Here is an 18,779-nt window from a genome sequence, read left to right as displayed (position 1 = left end):
AAAATATCATCACTGTATTCAAGATCATCTAGGTTTTCTCCTATGTTGTCTTCTAGGACTTTCAGTTTTTCATTTTACACTTAGATCTGTGATGTATTTTGAGATGATTTTTGTAGAGTGTAAGGCCTGTGTCCAGTATCATCTACTATTTTACTGAGATGGAATTAACATTGACATTATATTATGTGTGTGTGTTCTGCATGTGAGTATCTGGTTGTTCTAGCACCCCTTCTTGAAGAGACTATGTTTTCTGTATTTGTTTTGCTCTTTCATCAGAACCAGTGGACTATATTTATGAGACTGATGTGCTACCTACTGTGCGAACGAGGCACCTACGGTTGACTATATTTATATAGGCCTATTTCTTTGCTTCTATTTTTGTTCTTTCACCAACACCCCACTGTCTTGATTACTGTCACTCTAAGTCTTGAAGTTGGGTAGTGTCAGTCCTCTGAATTTATTCTCTTTCAATATTGTGTTGCCTATTCTGAAGCTTTTGTCTTTCCATATAAATTTTAGAGTCACATTGTGAATATCCATGAAATAACTTGCTGGGATTTTTATTGGAATTGCATTGAATCTACATACCAAGTTGGGAAGAATTGACCTCTTGACAATATTGAATTCCTATCTATGAACATGGAATATCTTCCCATTCATTTACTTCTTTGCTTTCATTCATCAGAGTTTTGTCATTTTTCTCACATAGATCTTATACATATTTTGTTAGATTCATAACCAGATATTTCATTTTGGAGTACACTTTAGTATTGTGTTTTCAGTTTCAATCTTCACTTGCTCATTGCTGCTATAGGAAAAAATTGACATTTGTATATTAATCCTATATCTTGAAACCTTGAAATAATGACTTATTAGTTCCAGGAATTTTTTAACAATTCTTTTGGTTTTCTACAAAGACAATTATGTCATCTGTTAACAAAGATAGATTTACTTCTTCTTTCCCAAATTGTGTACCTTTTATTTTCTTTCCTAGTCTTTTTTTTTTAAATATTTTATTTATTTGACAGAGAGAAATCACAACTAGGCAGAGAGGCAGGCAGAGAGAGAGGAGGAAACAGGCTCCCCGTGGAGCAGAGAGCCCAATGTGGGGCTCAGTCCCAGGACCCTGGGATCATGACCTGAGCCGCAGGCAGAGGCTTTAACCCACTGAGTCACCTAGGCGTCCCTATTTTCTTTCCTAGTCTTAATCTTTAGCTAGAACTTGCAGTATAATGTTGACAAATTGTAGAAAAAGATGACATCCTTGCCCTGTGTGTAATATTAATAGGAAAGTTTTGTTTCTCACCATTAAGTATAATGTTGGTTGTAGGTTTCTTGTAGATTTTTCTTAAGTTGAGGATGTTTCTCTTTTTTCTTAGAAGATCAAGAATTATCATGAATAGGTGTTGGATTTCATTAAATACTTTTCCTGAATCTATTGATAGGATCATGTGATTTTTCTTTTTGACTTGTTGATATGATATAAATGATTTCTGAATTTTGAACCAGCCTTGCATACCTGGAATAAATCCCACTTAATCATGGTGTATAATTCTTTTTGTACATTTTTATATGATTTTCTAATATTTTGTTAAGTATTTTTGCATCTATGTTCTTGAGAGATATTGATTTGTAATATTCTTTTCTTGTAATGTGTTAGTCTGATTTTGGTAGTAGGGTAATACCTCATGGAATGAATTAAGATGGATTCCCTCTGCTTTTGTGCTCTGTAAAGAGACTGTAGAGAGTTGGTGTAAAGTTTTCTCTAAGTGTTTGGTAGACACTGGATCCAGTGAATCCATTTGGGCTTGATGCTTTCTGTTTTGAAAGGTTACTGTATCTTGATTCAATTTCTTTAACAGATAAAGACCTATTCAGATTGTTTATTTCTTCTTGTATAAATTTTGGCAGATTGCATTTTTCAAGGAATTGGTCCATTTCATTTTGGTTATTGACTTCGTGGTCATAAAATTGTTTATAGCATTTCTTTATTATCCTTTTGAAGGCCGTGGATTTGTAGTGATGTCTTCTCTTTCATTTCTGATATTAGTGATTTATATCCTCTCTTTTTTCTTATTCTTAGTTATATGGACCATATAGTTTGATTGATTATATTAATTTTTCAAGGGACCAACTTTTGGTTTTGTTGATTTTATCTACTGATGTTCTGTTTTCAATTTCATTGAATTCTGCTATAAATTTTATTATTTTTTTTCTTTTGCTTACCATGGATTTAATTTACTCTTCCTAGTTTCCTAAAGTAGAAACTCAGATTATTCATTTTAGAGTTTTCTTCTTCGCCAAAATGTGCATTTAGTGCTATAAATTTCCCTTAAACACTGCTTTAACTAAGCCCTTTACTTTACTTTTAGAAGAATATTTTGCAGAAATATTCTCTCAATTATGGAAAACTCATTTGTGAACTTACACAAAATCTATTTTCAGTAATTGCAAACTTGCATATATATATTTACATGATGATTACCCAATCATATTGAATTATGTATGTAGAAAATGTTTGAAGACCTGTCTAACTGTGGCCATGGAAGTTTATACTAAGACTTAGAAATTAAACAAAGTCATATTCTGGCTCTACATCAACATTTGCCCATTACTGATATTTTTACAAGAGCAAATCTTTTGTTGGAGATCATCAAAACAGATCGAGTGGGCTTATGCTACTTTTAGAATCATGCAGTCAAACATACAACGATGAGGATGTTCATGTGTTAATGGGCTTCTTTATCTTTATGAAGTTTCAGAAGAATCTTATCCAGAACACTCTGGCATCACCTATGCGAATACCATCTTTTTGTAGAGTGGTATATCAATACCAAATCATAGAAATCTTATTTTTAGCCTTCTAAGAAACATGGAAAAGAGGAGTAAGTAAGCAGGTAAACAGAAGCAGTTGCTGCTTTTCTTTTCGGGCACCAAACTCAAAATACTTAGGCCAACATTTTTTAAAGGCAAATTGTTTCCAGTTTCCCTCAACTCCCTCTCCTCTCCATCTCCCCATGTCCTCCATGTTATTTGTTATGCTCCACAAATAAGTGAGACCATATGATACTTGACTCTCTCTGCTTGACTTATTTCGCTCAGCATAATCTCTGAAACTGGAAGGGGAGATGAACCATGAGAGACTATGGACTCTGAAAAACAACCAGAGGGTTTTGAAGGGGCGGGGGGGGGTGGGGTGGGAGGTTGAGGAACCAGGTGGTGGGTAATAGGGAGGGCACTACTGCATGGAGCACTGGGTGTGATGCCAAAACAATGAACACTGTTATGCTGTAAATAAACAAACAAACAAACAAAAAGGCAAATTGTTGATACAATGGTTTTTTGAATTACTTGGAGACTTGGTAAAAACACTGTTTCTTGAGTCTAACTCCAGTTAATTAAACAAAAGTCACTGTCCTAAACCCTGAAATGCAGTCAGTTAAAGAACACTGCATTACAGGAAACAGTTACAAAAGAATCAGTCATTTAAAACTCAGTTGAGGGTACCTGGGTGGCTCAGTGGGTTAAAGCCTCTGCCTTCAGCTCAGGTCATGATCCTGGGGTCCTGGGATTGAGCCCCACATCGGGCTCTCTGCTCTGCAGATAGTCTGCTTCCTCTTCTCTCTCTGCCTGCTTCTCTGCCTACTTGTAATCTTTGTCTGTCAAATAAATTAACAAAATCTTAAAAAAAAAACAAAACTCAATTGAATTCCGTGGTCAGTTACTGAGATACTTACAAAGACTGTTTAAGTGTTGTATGCTATTTTACCCTACAACTAATGATATAGGTCTTCTGCTTTGGCCTCTGTCCTGATTTCAGACTTAGTCCATTTCATGTGAGAAACTGACACTACCTCAAAGAAACAATATATGATCCAAAGCACACTCTGGTTACAGAGTGTTATGGATCTTTGGAGTTCCTGTGGCTTGTAACCTTAGGTGATTTAATGTGGAGTTAATTCATTAGTTTGTCCAGAGTAAAAGCAAGTAAGATGGAAGTTCTAGTTCTGCTCATTTGTTGTTAAGTATTACTGCTAATTAATTCTCACAGAGGCAGACAAATGTGTATTTATTTTCTAAATTACTGAATTATCCTAGGTGACCTTGGAATCTTTTTTATTAGCAGAGTACCCTACCCTTAGTGTCGTATATGCTGTGTATACCTTATGTTATTTCTTATCATAGCAAGGGGTGTGCAATGTCTATTTAGGAAGATATAAAAATAAAAGGAAACTGTTTCACAAGAATAGGAGATATTTCTTGGTGCACAAATCACAATATCTTCATGGATAAGATATGTGACTAACTAAACAACCAAAGAGAGTGTCAATTTCAATACAAAACTTTCAAACCAAAATCAGAAAAAGGTAGGAAAGACATGATGCAAAATGAAGGTTTTATTTCATTAAGAAATGTCCGTTTTTTTCCTGGGAGAAAGAAATGATTCTCCCAATGATCTATTTTACATTGTTAATTTTCTTCATTACTCCTTTTTTTTTTTTTTTTTTTTGCTTATCTTTTGCCTTCTACTAAAAAGTCTTTAGAGCTTGCTTCTGTTGTTTGAAAATATTTTTTTGCCAGATATATTTTCTTCACTTTGAGACATTCCTCTCTTCTATGACCTCTGATCTAAAGCAAATGTAAGTGGGCACACAAGAGAAAATATGAATACTGTGCTAATTATGGATCTGTGTATTCTGTGAAGCTGACATTATTCAATAACCTAAAACCTAATGAACTTCTCTCCTGACTGAAACTTTCAATTACTCACTCACAGTTACATTAGTCCTTAAATATTTCAGTATTGCCACAGCTCATTAGAATGTAAATGAAGACGAAGGGTTGAATTAACACATTCAGGGCCTGATTAAGTCAGAATTAGTTTAGACAGATTTTCTTGCAAATGTCATTTTCTCCCCTTGCACCTTGATAGTAGACACTGAATCAAAGCTTGCTATTATTCACAAAATCTCTGTGTTGAGTTTTTAGCACACACACATGGATTCATTACAAGGATATTTCTACCTATTTCTCTTACTAACAAGAGATCCAAAATGAACATGAATAATGTTCTTGGAATAAAGGCTTTTTAACCTTTGATTGTAGTTTAATTGTTTCTAAGGCTTCTTGTTAGTGCTGTCATACATGCTTCCTAGAATAAACCAACCACACTACAATTCACCAAAGAGGGCTTGTATGGCAGCACTGGAGTGAACTGGTCAAATCCTTTCAGAAGACTAGCGTGGGGGTAATTAACTTTTCCAAATAAACATTCAATACTAAAAATAGTACTGTTAATGATTATCTTTATTTTTTTAACTAAGAGACCCAAAGCCTTAACATATTTTGTGGTTATTAAATACACAACTGACTCTCATGTGATTTTGTATGCTTGTACTTTTATATATAAATACGTAAAAACCTTAAAAATCATTAGCCATCCTTCAAATCCTTGAAGTTGTGTAAAAACAACATGGCTCTTTGACCTGGTTCTTTCATCATCCCCTTTACTACTTGCTTTAATTGAGGATATGAGAGCATCTGTGTCTGTCCACACAAAATGTGGACAGAAGATATTCTTGTACTCTTAAACAGACAACTCATGGAGGGGAAAATGGTGATGGCAGGAGGGAGTAGCAGAGATAAATATTTTAATTATCTACACTACTGGGAGAAAGGAATACTGTAGATAAAGAAAATCCACAGGTCATCTAAATGTGTTGTTTTCATAATTTGTGTCAACCTATTTCATCAGTATTTTCAGTAGATGTAAAAATAAAGAATTACAGGTTTTATCTGTTTTATATTCTCTCTTCTCCAGCTTTTCTTTAAGTAGAAATTAAACACCCCAAATTAGGTAAATGTTAAAATGTTCAAAAACAAACAGGGAAAGCAGAAGAGGTGAAAGGAAAGTAGAAACCTCCATAGTCCACTTACTTGTATGGACCCATCAATAAGAAGTTGACACTAAGTTGCCTATCAGGTCCACTGCCACCCATGGTTTCTCAGGCAGGGTAGGGAAGCTAGTTTTTTTTCCGCACTATCTGAAGGATGCAGCCTTACTCCAGGTACCATGGCTGGTCAGCTACAACTCAGAATGAGTGATGATCTCCAGGTGGAAGTTCCATAGCATGCAAACCACACATGCCGTGTGCTTACAAAAGAGGTAAAGGTGATACTCCATATATTGGACCTAGCTTGATTTTACTAAGAATTAATGTGGTTCTGAGTTTTCCACCGGATTGCACAGGAGGAATCAGGCAAAGAGGCTCCTGGTTTGACTTCCGGCCCCATTTTTTATTGCCCTGCCTGATGTATTTCTCTGCATATATCTTCCTTATAGGATTGCATGACAATTTTTATGGTGTGAAGTCATCCCTGCTTCAGTTTCTTAGTATGAATATTCCTTTTAGATTATTTTAATTAGTTGTATTGGTAATTAATTTGCAATTGCCCTTGTCAGAGACTGTCTGACATAGAAAAGGACTCAATTAAATATTGTTTTTTCATGATTTCGTGAGTCATGAGGGACAAGAACACGGAAGGTTTATTTCCACTTTGGTTTAACTAAATCAGCTAGGCCTTTGTCAATGGCCTTTATGGCCCTGATTGAGAATCTGGGCCTGGTTAGACCTCCTGAGACTCTAGAGATTTTTCTCCTGGGTTTAAGGGAAGGGAGGTATCCTGGCATGGGCTATTTTCAGGTTGCTCTGAGAAGAAAAGAAAGAATTTCTAAGAAAAATAGAACTTTTTATCGGGAACCTGAACTTTGTAAATTAGGATAAGTATGAAAAAAATAAGTTGGTTTGTAGATTATACCACCTAAAATATTTGTCTTCTACTTATCCTCATTGGAGATCTCATTTATTTTATTGGGTTGGACATTATTAGTTTACAAAAAGTTCCCTCATGTTCAAAATTTTACGCGTTAGTCTTAAAAGGACATGAAAAGATAAGAATCAAACATCTAAAAAGTGATAAAGATAAGATTTGAGCCTAGATGATGAAATGTGAGAGCTACCTTCACACTTCATTGTCACAAGTGTATCCTGGTCATAATCTGCTTTATATTGACATTTCCCCAAAAAGGGTGTGTACTGATTATCCATATTTTTTATAATTAAGTTCTTAATGTAGCATTTCTTGGTAAAATACAGAAAAAAGAGGGAGAAAAAAGGAAACAGAGTCTATAATTCAATAAAACTCAGATAAATATTATCATTCTCTTTTTTTAGTCTACTTCAACATATTGTATGCAGATAAATCATTTACTGAATGATTTTCTCATATACAGTTTCACTAAACATCATATCAAAAGAACTTCTATGGCCATGAAAATCTGCTAAAGTATTTTTTATTATAATGAGATATTTTGTTTTCCTAAAATAACATCAGTATATGTTTATAAAAAATATAAAACACATATAATAGGAATACCAATACTTAAGTGCATTTACTTTGTTTCAGATATCATTATAAATGCTTAATTTGTATTATCTGATTATAAAAAGAAACCCCTAAGCTTTCGTTTACTGTGTTGCAGTGCTTCTAGATGGTATAACTATATGAATATATAAAAAGCTGAAAGCATTCACTTCCCTGAAGTAAATTCCTACATAATTCACTAGAGTGCATGTATTTTAATGGGTGAATTTAATTAACCGTCATTTGTTGATGTATACATAGTTTTTACTTTACAGAGAATGGTATGTTGAACAACCTTGAGTCTTAAACTTAGAACATATTCCTAATTATATCTTTATGTCTGGGCTTCTTAATTTAGGATATACATTATGGGGAATACAATGATGTGCCAAGGCTTTCTCAAAGACATGGGATACATAGGTTAAGTTTTTGTGTAGTTTAATTTTACTCAAAGATTTACCAAAAAATTTTTGCAATTAAAAAAATCTATTCCTTCCATTCAAAACACATTTATTGAATCCTTACTATATCCCAAGAATTATTCAAGAAGCCAGATGTATCAGACACACTATGCACACCTCTCATACTCTCTTGGCTTCATAATAAATCCTGAGTTTCCTTCTTCCTTCTTTTCTGTTATATCCCATCTCTTCTATGTAATTACAGTCTTTGAAATGTTTACATTTTTCTTTTGAAATATGCACAAAGTGAAGAAATAAATCTACTATCTCCATATCATTGTTTGCAATCTTGTATTGTGTGGTGAAAGGTTAGTAAGGAAAGCACATGTGCCATTAAGAAATAGGAAATCTGTCTAGACAGAAATATAGTCATATTAAATCTAGAGCAGTATCAGAGAGAAAAGGGCAGATTACTCTTTGTGTAATGTCACATGCTTAGTGAGAAGTGCTGGTCAGCTGGATTAAACAAGCTTATACCGTTAGATTCATCAGTAAATCTAAAAAAGGGCAAGGAACTAGCTTTGTAAGTCATTGAACTTGTCACAGTGCAAACAGTATTTTTAAGAATTTTGATTACAGAAAATTAAACAGTGACACTCATGAATGCATTCTAATCATGTCACAATTATATTCAATCAAATGTTATTTACAAACACCATTAAATTATGCCTTGTTCCATTTCTCAACTCAGCGAGTTGCCAGATATCATAAAATTACAAAATTTCTAGTTTGTGTGTCTTGATGTTATTCTTCATTTACTTTTAAAATTATTTAATTGAAATATAAAATGCATACAAAAAATGCAAACACAGTAGTGTAGAGTTCAGTGAATCTTCAAAAATGGAAAGCAAGCATGTAATAGGCACCTAGATCAAGAAACAAAATATTTGGCAAACTGAACTCAATTAAAAATACCCCGTTGCATGAAAAGTGACTCCTGTCATGAACTCACCAAAATAAACCATTTCTGGGGCCCTGTTGGGAAAATGGCTGCCCAACCTCCAAATGTTTTTCTGATATTTTAGACTGTCTAGACTGAGTTATTTTCTAGTTCTCAGATGCCTATAAAATATATATTTACTCCAGTTTATCTAGTTGCTGGTATTGGGATTGTTGGCATGCCACAGACCTCTATCTCTACCTGTTATAATAAACCCTTGTTTTGCATTTTCCAAAAAATTGTGCTCCAATGACAACTTACCATTTTGTAATACAGAGTAAGTGAAATCAATTTAAAAGTGCCAGAGAGTCAAATATGCATGTTATTACTGAGTAATTGGAAGGAAGAGTAAACACTGAATATCCTTGGAAAGAAAAATGGAGAACTTATTGTGTAAGATTATTATTATATATATACATATATATATGATCAAATTATGAACATTTTGAAGAAGAATAATTTTTAATTGATAAATGGTTTGACTTGAGCATAAGTATAACAATCACAACAAAATAATGAAATAAAAAATATCCAATTCCTGAATCCTTTTTCCCTTAGAATTACTATGTTAGAGAGACTTCCATAATAAATACACATATTAGGGTATAGTAGTTGTCTCCAAACTATTTTGAATCAGAAAGTAAAAAGTAAGTTGACAATGAAATATATGTTCTTAAAAAACATCTTAATGATCTAAAAATATATACTTGACCATCTGATTGAAAGAATGATATTAACCTGTTCTTAATCAGTTAGCTGGATCAAGGACAAGATGTTAATGCGTTGGGAAAGTAATTATTTTTGTTTCCTAAATATACTCATGACATGCTTGTAAACACTTGGGGATAAAATAATTAGCTAAGAATTTTATTAACAAAAATTTTTTGTAAACAAAATTTCTATCTAAAAACATAAGAAGTACAAAAATATGGACAAGTATTTTTAGAGGCATAGTTTTAGCAGTCACTTTGGTAATGAAAGCTTTTATGAAATATATAAACTATTGAATTCAACAGAGAATGCATTGATCAGAGTTAAATTTAGAGTCACTTTTATATAAGACCTACATTAGGACCTGTTTTGGCCAAATGAAAGAAATTAAAAATGATTTTGGCTTTTGAAAAAAAAAAAAGCAAAAATAGTGTTCAGCATTTGCTTTGCAACAAGCTGCAAATCTGGTATTTAGTGGGAAATGGTGAAAGTAATAATTTGTATTAAACTATAATAAATTGAGGATTCATAATATAATTTCCATGATAACTCTCAAAAAAATTTAAAAAAATCTATAAGTAGCAATTTAATAGGGAGAAAAAAGACAGGCAAGAAAATATACTTCTTTAATACAAAAGCAAACAAAAGTGGGAATGCAAACTGCTGTAGCCACGCTGGAGAAGAGTTTGGAGATTTCTCAAAAAGTTAAAAATAGATTACCCTACCACCCAGTAATTGCCCTACTAGGTATTTACCCAAAGAATACAAAAATACAGAGTCAAATACAGATACATGCATTCTGGTATTTATAGCAGCATTATCAATAATAACCAGACTATGGAAAGAATCTAACTGTACATTGCCTGATGAATGGATAAAGAAGATATGGTGTGTGTGTGTGTGTGTGTGTGTGTGTGTGTGTGTATATATATATATATATATATATATATATATATACACACATACAGGGGGCTATTACTCAGCCATCAAAAAAAAATGAAATCTTGCCATTTACAATGACATGGATGGGGTTAGAGTGTATTGTGCTAAATAAGTCAGAAAAAAACAAATACCATGTGATCTCTCTCAAATGTGGAATTTAAGACAGCAAACAGATGAACACAGGGTAAGGGGGAAATAAAAAAAAGAGAGAGAGAGGGAAACAAGCCATGAGAGACACTTAACAATACAGAACAAACGGGGTTGATGTAGGGATGTGGGTGGAGGATGGGCTAGATGGGTGATGTTTGTTAAGGTGATGTGTTGAGCATAGGGTGTTGTATATAAGTGACAAATCACTGAATTCTACTCCAAAAATCAATATTGCACTGTATGTTAACAAACTAAAATTTAAATAAAAATATAAAATTTAGAGCACTTGAATGGTCAAGTGTCTGACTCTTGATTTCTGCTCAGGTCATGATCTGAGAGTTGTAGGATCAAGCCCTGCTTTGAGCATGGGGTCTGCTTGGGTTTCTCTTCTCTCCCTCTGCCCCTCCCTACCCCTCTGCTCGTGTACTCTTGCTAGAAAAAATTAATGATGAAATAAATAAATAAATAAATAAATAAATTTAAAAGGCAAACAGGATGAAAAACAAAGAATGTAAAAAAGAAGAAAACGTTGAAATCAGGCAACACGATGCCCCCAATTTTGTTTTTCTTTTTCAATATTTCCTTACCAATTCAGGGTCTCTTCTGGTTCCATACAAATTTTAGGATTGTTTGTTCCAGCTCTTTGAAAAATGTCAGCAGAATTTTGATTGAGATGGCATTGGAAGTATAGATGGCTCTAGGCAAATTGCTGTATGAGTTCTAGCAGTTTGGGGGTGGAGTCTTTTGGGTTTTCCATATGAAGTATCATGTCTGCAAAGAGAAAGAGTTTGACTTCTTCATTGCCAATTTGAATGGCTTTTATTTCTCTTTGTTTTCTGATTGCTGTTGCTAGGAGTTCTGGTACTATGTTGAACAACAGTGGTGAAAAGGACCTCCTTGTCATGTTCCTGATCTCAAAGGGAAGGCTGTCAGCTTTTCCCCATTGAGGATGATATTCACTGTGCCTTTTTCATAGATAGATTTTATGAATCTATCTATCCCTGTACTTTGAATTGTTTTAATCAGGAACAGACTCTGTATCTTGTCAAATGCTTTTTCTGCATCAATTGAGAGGGCCATATTGTTTTTCTCTTATTGATTTGTTGTATTACATTGATTTGTGAATGATGAACCACACTTGTATCCCATGGATAAATCCCACCTGGTCATGGTGGATAATCTTTTTAATGTACTGCTGGATCTTATTAGCTAGGATCTTGTTGAGTATCTTGGCATCCATATTCATCAGGGATATTGGTCTGAAATTCTCCTTGTTGTGGGATCTTTGCCTGGTTTATGGATCAGGATAAAGCTGTAATCATCAAGACAACATGGTACTGGCACAAAAACAGACATATAGACCAGTGGAACAGAGTAGAGAACCCAGATATGCACCCTCAACTCTATGGTCAAATAATCTTCAACAAAGCAGGAAAAAATATCCAGTGGAAAAAAGATAGTCTCTTCAATAAGTGGTGCTAGGAAAATTGGACACTAAGTGTAGAAGAATGAAACTCGACCATTCTCTTACACCATATACAAAGATAAACTCGAAATGGATAAAAGACCTCAACATGAGGAATCTATCAAAATCCTGGAGGAGAACATAGGCAGTAACCTCTTTGACATCGGCCATAGCAACTTCTTTCAAGATAAGTCTCCAAAGGCAAAGGGAACAAAATGTTGGGTCGGTGGTTCTGGGAATGCAGGAGGAACAGTAGAAATGACCACTGGGCCCACCATCTTCCAGTCTCCTCCCACCTGCTTCCTTAACCCTAGACTCTCCTGCCAAAAGGGTTTACGCCCAGGTCACGTCTCCATAGGTAACCTGATACCTATGCAGGAAACAGGAGTATCAGGAGCCCTCACTCCATACCTTCCGATCACCAAATATGGATGTGAGCCCATGCCCTGCCTTGGCCCGATAAAAGACCCCCGCCAACTCCCTCCCAGTGCGACTTCCTCGACTCCCCCTTTCTGAGTCATGGATGCTCCCCCGAGAGTGCCCACCTCCTCCTGGTGCAACTTTCCTGGCTCTTCTTCTCCCAAGCCCTGAAACTTTGCCAGAGAGCGCCTTTAATAAATCTTGCCTTGTGCCTACCTTGCCTGGTGTTGTGTTTACCTCGCCTGCAAAACCTTACAAAAAGCAATAATGAACTTTTGGGACTTCATCAAGATGAAATCTTCTGCACAGCAAGGGAAACAGTCAACAAAACAGAGAGGCAACCCACAGAATGGGAGCAGATATTTGTAAATGACACTACAGACAAAGGGCTGATATCCAAAATCTGTAAAGAACTCCTCAAACTCGACACACACAAAACAGATAATCATGTCAAAAAATGGACAGAAGACATGAACAGGCACTTCTCCAAAGAAGACATACAGATGGCTAACAGACACGTGAAAAATTTTCATCATCATTAGCCATCAGGGAGATTCAAATCAAAACCGCATTGAGATATCACCTTACACCAGTTAGAATGGCCAAAATCAACAAGATAGTAAACAACAAGTATTAGAAAGAATTTGGAGAAAGGGGAACCCTTTTACACTGTTGGTGGGAATGCAAGCTGGTGCAGTCACTTTGGAAAACAGTGTGGAGATCCTGAAGAAATTAAAAATAGAGCTACCCTATGACCCTGCAATTGCACTATTGGGTATTTAACCCAAAGATACAGATGTGCTGAAAAGATGGGACACTGGTACCCCAATGTTCATAGCAGCAATGGCCACAGTCACCAAACTGTGAACAGAACCAAGATGCCCTTCAACAGACGAATGGATAAAGAAGATGTGGTCCGTATGTAATGCAGTATTACGCCTCCGTTAGAAAGGATGAATACCCAACTTTTGTATCAACATGGATGGGACTGGAAGAGATTTTGCTGAGTGAAATAAGTCAACCAGAGAGGGTCAATTATCATATGGTTTTACTTACTTGTGGAGCATAAGAAACAACATGGAGGACATTAGGCGATGGAGAGGAGAAGTGAGCTGGGGGAAATCAGAGGGGGAAAAACCATGAGAGACTGTGGACTCTGAGAGACAAACTGAGGGTTTTGGAGGGGGGGCAGTAAGGGGTGGGTTGAGCCTGGTGATGGGTATTGTGGAGGGCACATATTGCATGAAGAACTGGGTGTGGTGCATAAACGATTTTTGGAACACTGAAAAATAAAATAAAATTTGAAAAAAAAAGAAAAAGGAAAAACAAGGGACATATATAGTAGAAGATAAAGTTGAAACAAATGTGAGTTCTTAAAGTAAATTTAAAGAGACTAAACTATCTGAATCAAAAAAGAAATGGGGACACCTGAGTGACTCAGTCAGTTGAGTGTCTGACTTTGGCTCAGGTCATGATCCCAGGGTCCTGGTATGGAGTCCCAGATCAGGCTCCTTGCTCAGCGGGAAGCCTGCTTCTCCCTCTGTCTGCTGTTCCCCCTACTTGTGCACTCTCCATCTCTGATAAATAAGTAAATAAATAAAATCTTTAAAAAAGAAAAAGAAAAGAAATGATTGTTGGAATAGAAAAATGCAACTTACGCATATGTTGTTTATAATAATTAGCATAACTTAAATGTAAGTATAAAGAAATGCTGAAAATAAAAGGATGTAAAGAGATACACTTTAAAATCACTAACCAAGAGAAACTGAAAGTAACTATACAAATAACTGACAAAATAGACTTTTAAGCATATCTTATTATAGAAATTTCATAGATCATATAGTGAATCCCCCAGAAGGCATGGCGTAGATTCAAAATAGATCAATAAAAAAATGACAGATTTTAAAGGAGAAATAACTATTTCATTTTCACAGTAGAAAACTTTAGATGATTCTTTAAAAAGCTCGAAATTAAGGACAAATAGAAGTCAAACACACAGACCAAAAAGTCCAACTCCCTCAAGAAAAAACAAAAATAAAAATCAATAAATGCTTTAGATATAGTAATTGACAAAATCAAATGTGTTTATATGTATATATATAAGTAAACTTGTAGGTATCTAGAATACAGATATACAGATCTATATAGATATAAATATCTAGGTAGATGGATGAATATCTAGGTTGATATCTATATCTAGGTAGATATCTATATCTAGATAGATGGATGGGTGGATAGATATATAGATGATAGATAGATGGATATAGATAGACTTTGATTTAAATATATCCACTACCTGAAGAATTTACCTTGAAACAAGTACACATAGGATTATTTATCAAAATTAACTACACACTGGCCAGATATAAGCAAGCTTAAGCAAAGCTCAAAGAGTTGAAATAATACACTGAATACACTAAAATAAAGCAAGAATAATAATACGACAACTAGGAAATCCAAAAGTATTTGCCAATTATACAATGTTATCATAACATATGAGTCGAACATTGCACCCTAGAAACTACAAAATGAATTGTGTTGAATGATACAAACATAACACAAAACTATGTGATGGGCGCATCCAAATCTGCTTATGATAAAATTTACAGACTTAAATATTGGAAGTATGGCTGGCCAAAAACTAGTTGTCAAGTATCCATTTCAGGAAATTAGAAATGGCATACATCTTGGTAAGTTTGACAGAACTAGAAGAGAAAAGAGCAAGTCTAGTATTATAGTTAGAAATTATACTGACATTTATAATTCTGAAAGAAGCAGCTGGCAAAAACAAAAAACAATCAAAAGCCAAGAACCCAGAAATATCATAGAAGGTCTAAAAATACAACTAACATATTTGACCAAATGAGCATATCTGGACTCTTCTACAAGAGTTCGGCTATGCATATTGATGATGTCCTGGTTTATAAAGGAAGCCTCAGGACCACTTTTAGGGCACTAAAATCATTAAGAGTCTGTTAACATTCCAGAGAGGAAAGAAGTTAGAAATCAATAACCAGAAGAAAACTAGAAGGTCAACTGCTTGGAAATTAAGCAATTATAATTCTAAATAATACATGGCTTAAAGAAAAATAATAGTGGAAAACAGAAAATATTATTTACTCTAGGATAAGGAAAATGTATCAAAACTTGCAGGATGTTGCCAAAATATTGGTTAGCTTTACTTAGCCTTAAATTACTATATAAAATATAAAAAAATCTGAAAATTAATGATATAAATTTTCATCTCAAGATGCTAGAAAAGAAAATCAAACCTGAAGAAAGCAGTTGGAAGTGAATAGTAAAGATAAAAGCAAAAATCAATGAAATGGGAAACAAACGGACAGTAAGGAAAACGTTAAAGCCAAAATTTAATTTTTTTTCAATTCAATTAGAACCTTAAAGGTTTAACACAGTCAATAAATCTCTGAAAAACTAAGAAGAAGAACAAAAACACAAATTACTAATAACAAAAACAAAAATGTGGTAACACTATACATTTTACAGAGATTAGAAACATAATAGGATAAAACATCTTATAGAGGCATCTCCCAGTTTTTGAAAGCCCGTGTTATGTCACTTCGCTTTTATGAAAGGCCTAGGTTCGTGCTTGTTTTGACTAACTGAAAGAAATCCAAAGATTTTCACCTTTGCAAACAAACAAATAAACAAACAAACAAAAAGTACAAATAGCATTCAGCATTTGTTTTGTAGTGAGCAGTTACAGAGGCAGCCCTCACTCTGACTGTGAGGGTATCACCACCAAGTTCCTTCCCCAGGAACCATGCTCAACCATGCTCAGTATCTTAGCATCAATCTGCCAGATCTTTGAATTGTGTCTGGGAGCATGTGTGCTTATGTTGATTTATTTTGTGCATCTATTAGTAAGATGGGTCGTAAGGTATCAGAAAAACCGAAGGGATGATTGATCTGGGAATGCTCTAAATTTTTTCTCTATACATTAATGGTAATTGCTTTCTTTATGCCACTTTGGGTTATGAAAGATTTCATAGAACATTCTACTTTCAGATACCATCAGAAGTGCTAAGAGACTAGATCTTAAATGTTCTCACTACAAAAGAGAAATGACAATTATGTGATGCAGCAGAAGTTTAGCTAAAGCTACGGTGCTAATCATATTGAAATATATAAATGCATCAGATTAACATATCAATCATCGTCAGTTTACTCAATGTTATATGTTAATTATATCTCAATATTAAAAACTCACATTGTTTGGTTGCTCTTAACTATCATCTATATTGAAAAGCTATTGTAGTTAAGAAAGCACCAGGGGTGGATAAATACAATGGAAAAAAAAAATCATGAAAACGTACACACACATATCAGAATTGGAATTCTTGATGAACTGTTAAATGTTGAGTTATATAACAGGCTGTACGGGAAAAATTAATTATCCACATGAAAGAAAATATAATTTTATCCCTTCTTGAGACCACACATAAAAACCTATTCTAGACAGATTAAGAAATTCAATTTGAAAGATGACACCTACAGATATTTAGAAGATAATGTAACAAATATCTTTAGGTCTTGGGGGTAAAGAAGGAGTTCTTCACACTCAGGGCAAATAAGGAAGCAAATGGCTAGAGCGCTAACTACATTAAAAATAAGCACTGCGGGGCGCCTGGGTGGCTCAGTCAGTTAAGCCTCCAACTCTTGATTTCAGATCGGGTCATGATCTCAGGATCATGATATTGAGCCTTGTCTCTCTGGTTCTGCGCTCAGCGGGAAGTCTGCTTCTCTCTCTTCCTTTTCCTCTGTCTGTCACCCTGTTCTCTCCTCTCTCTCTCTCTCTAAATAAATAAATCTTTATAAAATGTCTGAAATTAAGAACCATTTATCTAATGTCGCCATAAAGAAAGTTGCAAGATAAACCAAGAACAGGGAGAAAATATTTGGAAAATATAAGCATAATCTTATAGAGTCTGTATAACTTTCTATGTCAACCATAAAGAAAATTAAATAGAAAATAAATAAAATATGTGAACAAGTATTACTTTGAAGAGCAAACATGATTGACAAGTATATATAAAGATAGTCTCCTTAATAATAATAAAAAAATCCGTATTAAAATCATAGCGAGATAGTTATGCCCATTAAATGGGCAAATATTTTGAGGTCTTATTGTGCAGGCGTTCAGAAATGTATCCAATATTTTCCTGTGAGCATCTTTGCCACAGACATCTTTATTTTTAAAGTTTTATTTAAATTCCAGCTGGTTAACATACAGTGTAATATTAGTTTCAAGTGTACAATATAGTGATTCAACACTTCCATGAATTACCTTGTGTTCATCACAAGTGCCCTCCTCCATCCCCATCTCATATTTGACCCATCCTCTCATCCCCTCTCCTCTCGTACCCATCAATTCGTTCTTTTTAGTTAAGAATCTGTTTCTTGGTTTGCCTCTCTGTCTCTCTTTTCCTCTTTGCTCATTTATTTTGTTTCTTAAATTCCACATATGAGTGAAACTATATGGTATTTGTCTTTCTCTGACTTATTTCTGCCATAGATATCTCTTGTGCAAAAATTTTCACTGCAAGCATATTTCACTGTATAACTAATTGACCATTTGGTAATTTTTACATAAAGGAAAAAAATAACTGGTAGACAGTTTCGTTTACTTTTTCCATTGACAAAGTTCCCATTTTTATATGAGACTTAGCTAGTCCTTAAAATGATCTATATAAATCTTGGTTAGCCTTCATAATGATCTATATGGTGATGAGTAGGCATGGTGATCTTAAAATAGTAGATGATAACAATTACATATATTGACTTGACAGAAAATATAGTGGTAAAACTTACTGGATGTGTGAAATGAGAAGTGAGAAAGTATAAAGTTAAATTGCATGCTATACTATATTAGAAAATAGTGGACATGTGACAATATACCAACAGTGTAGAGGGCTTTCAAAATGGAATACAAAGTTTGGTTACAAATAAACATCCTAGTGTATGGAAAACTGATACCTCTTTTAAGGAAGGAAGAAGTTACTAATTAACTTTATTAATTTTTTATGTTTTATTATGTCCTTTTTAAGATCTGTCTTTTATTTTTAGTGATTTTATTTTTATAGCAAAATATCCTTACAGCAAATTATTTATGTGGTTAAAAAATTCACAGACAAAATGTTTGCAACAAAAATGTCTATGGTGGGGCGCCTGGGTGGCTCAGTGGGTTAAGCCGCTGCTTTCGGCTCAGGTCATGATCTCAGGGTCCTGGGATCGAGTCTCACATCGG

The sequence above is a fragment of the Meles meles genome, chromosome 5, assembly GCF_922984935.1.
Source record: "Meles meles chromosome 5, mMelMel3.1 paternal haplotype, whole genome shotgun sequence".
Lineage (NCBI taxonomy): Eukaryota > Metazoa > Chordata > Mammalia > Carnivora > Mustelidae > Meles > Meles meles.
This window is presented reverse-complemented; position numbering follows the sequence as displayed.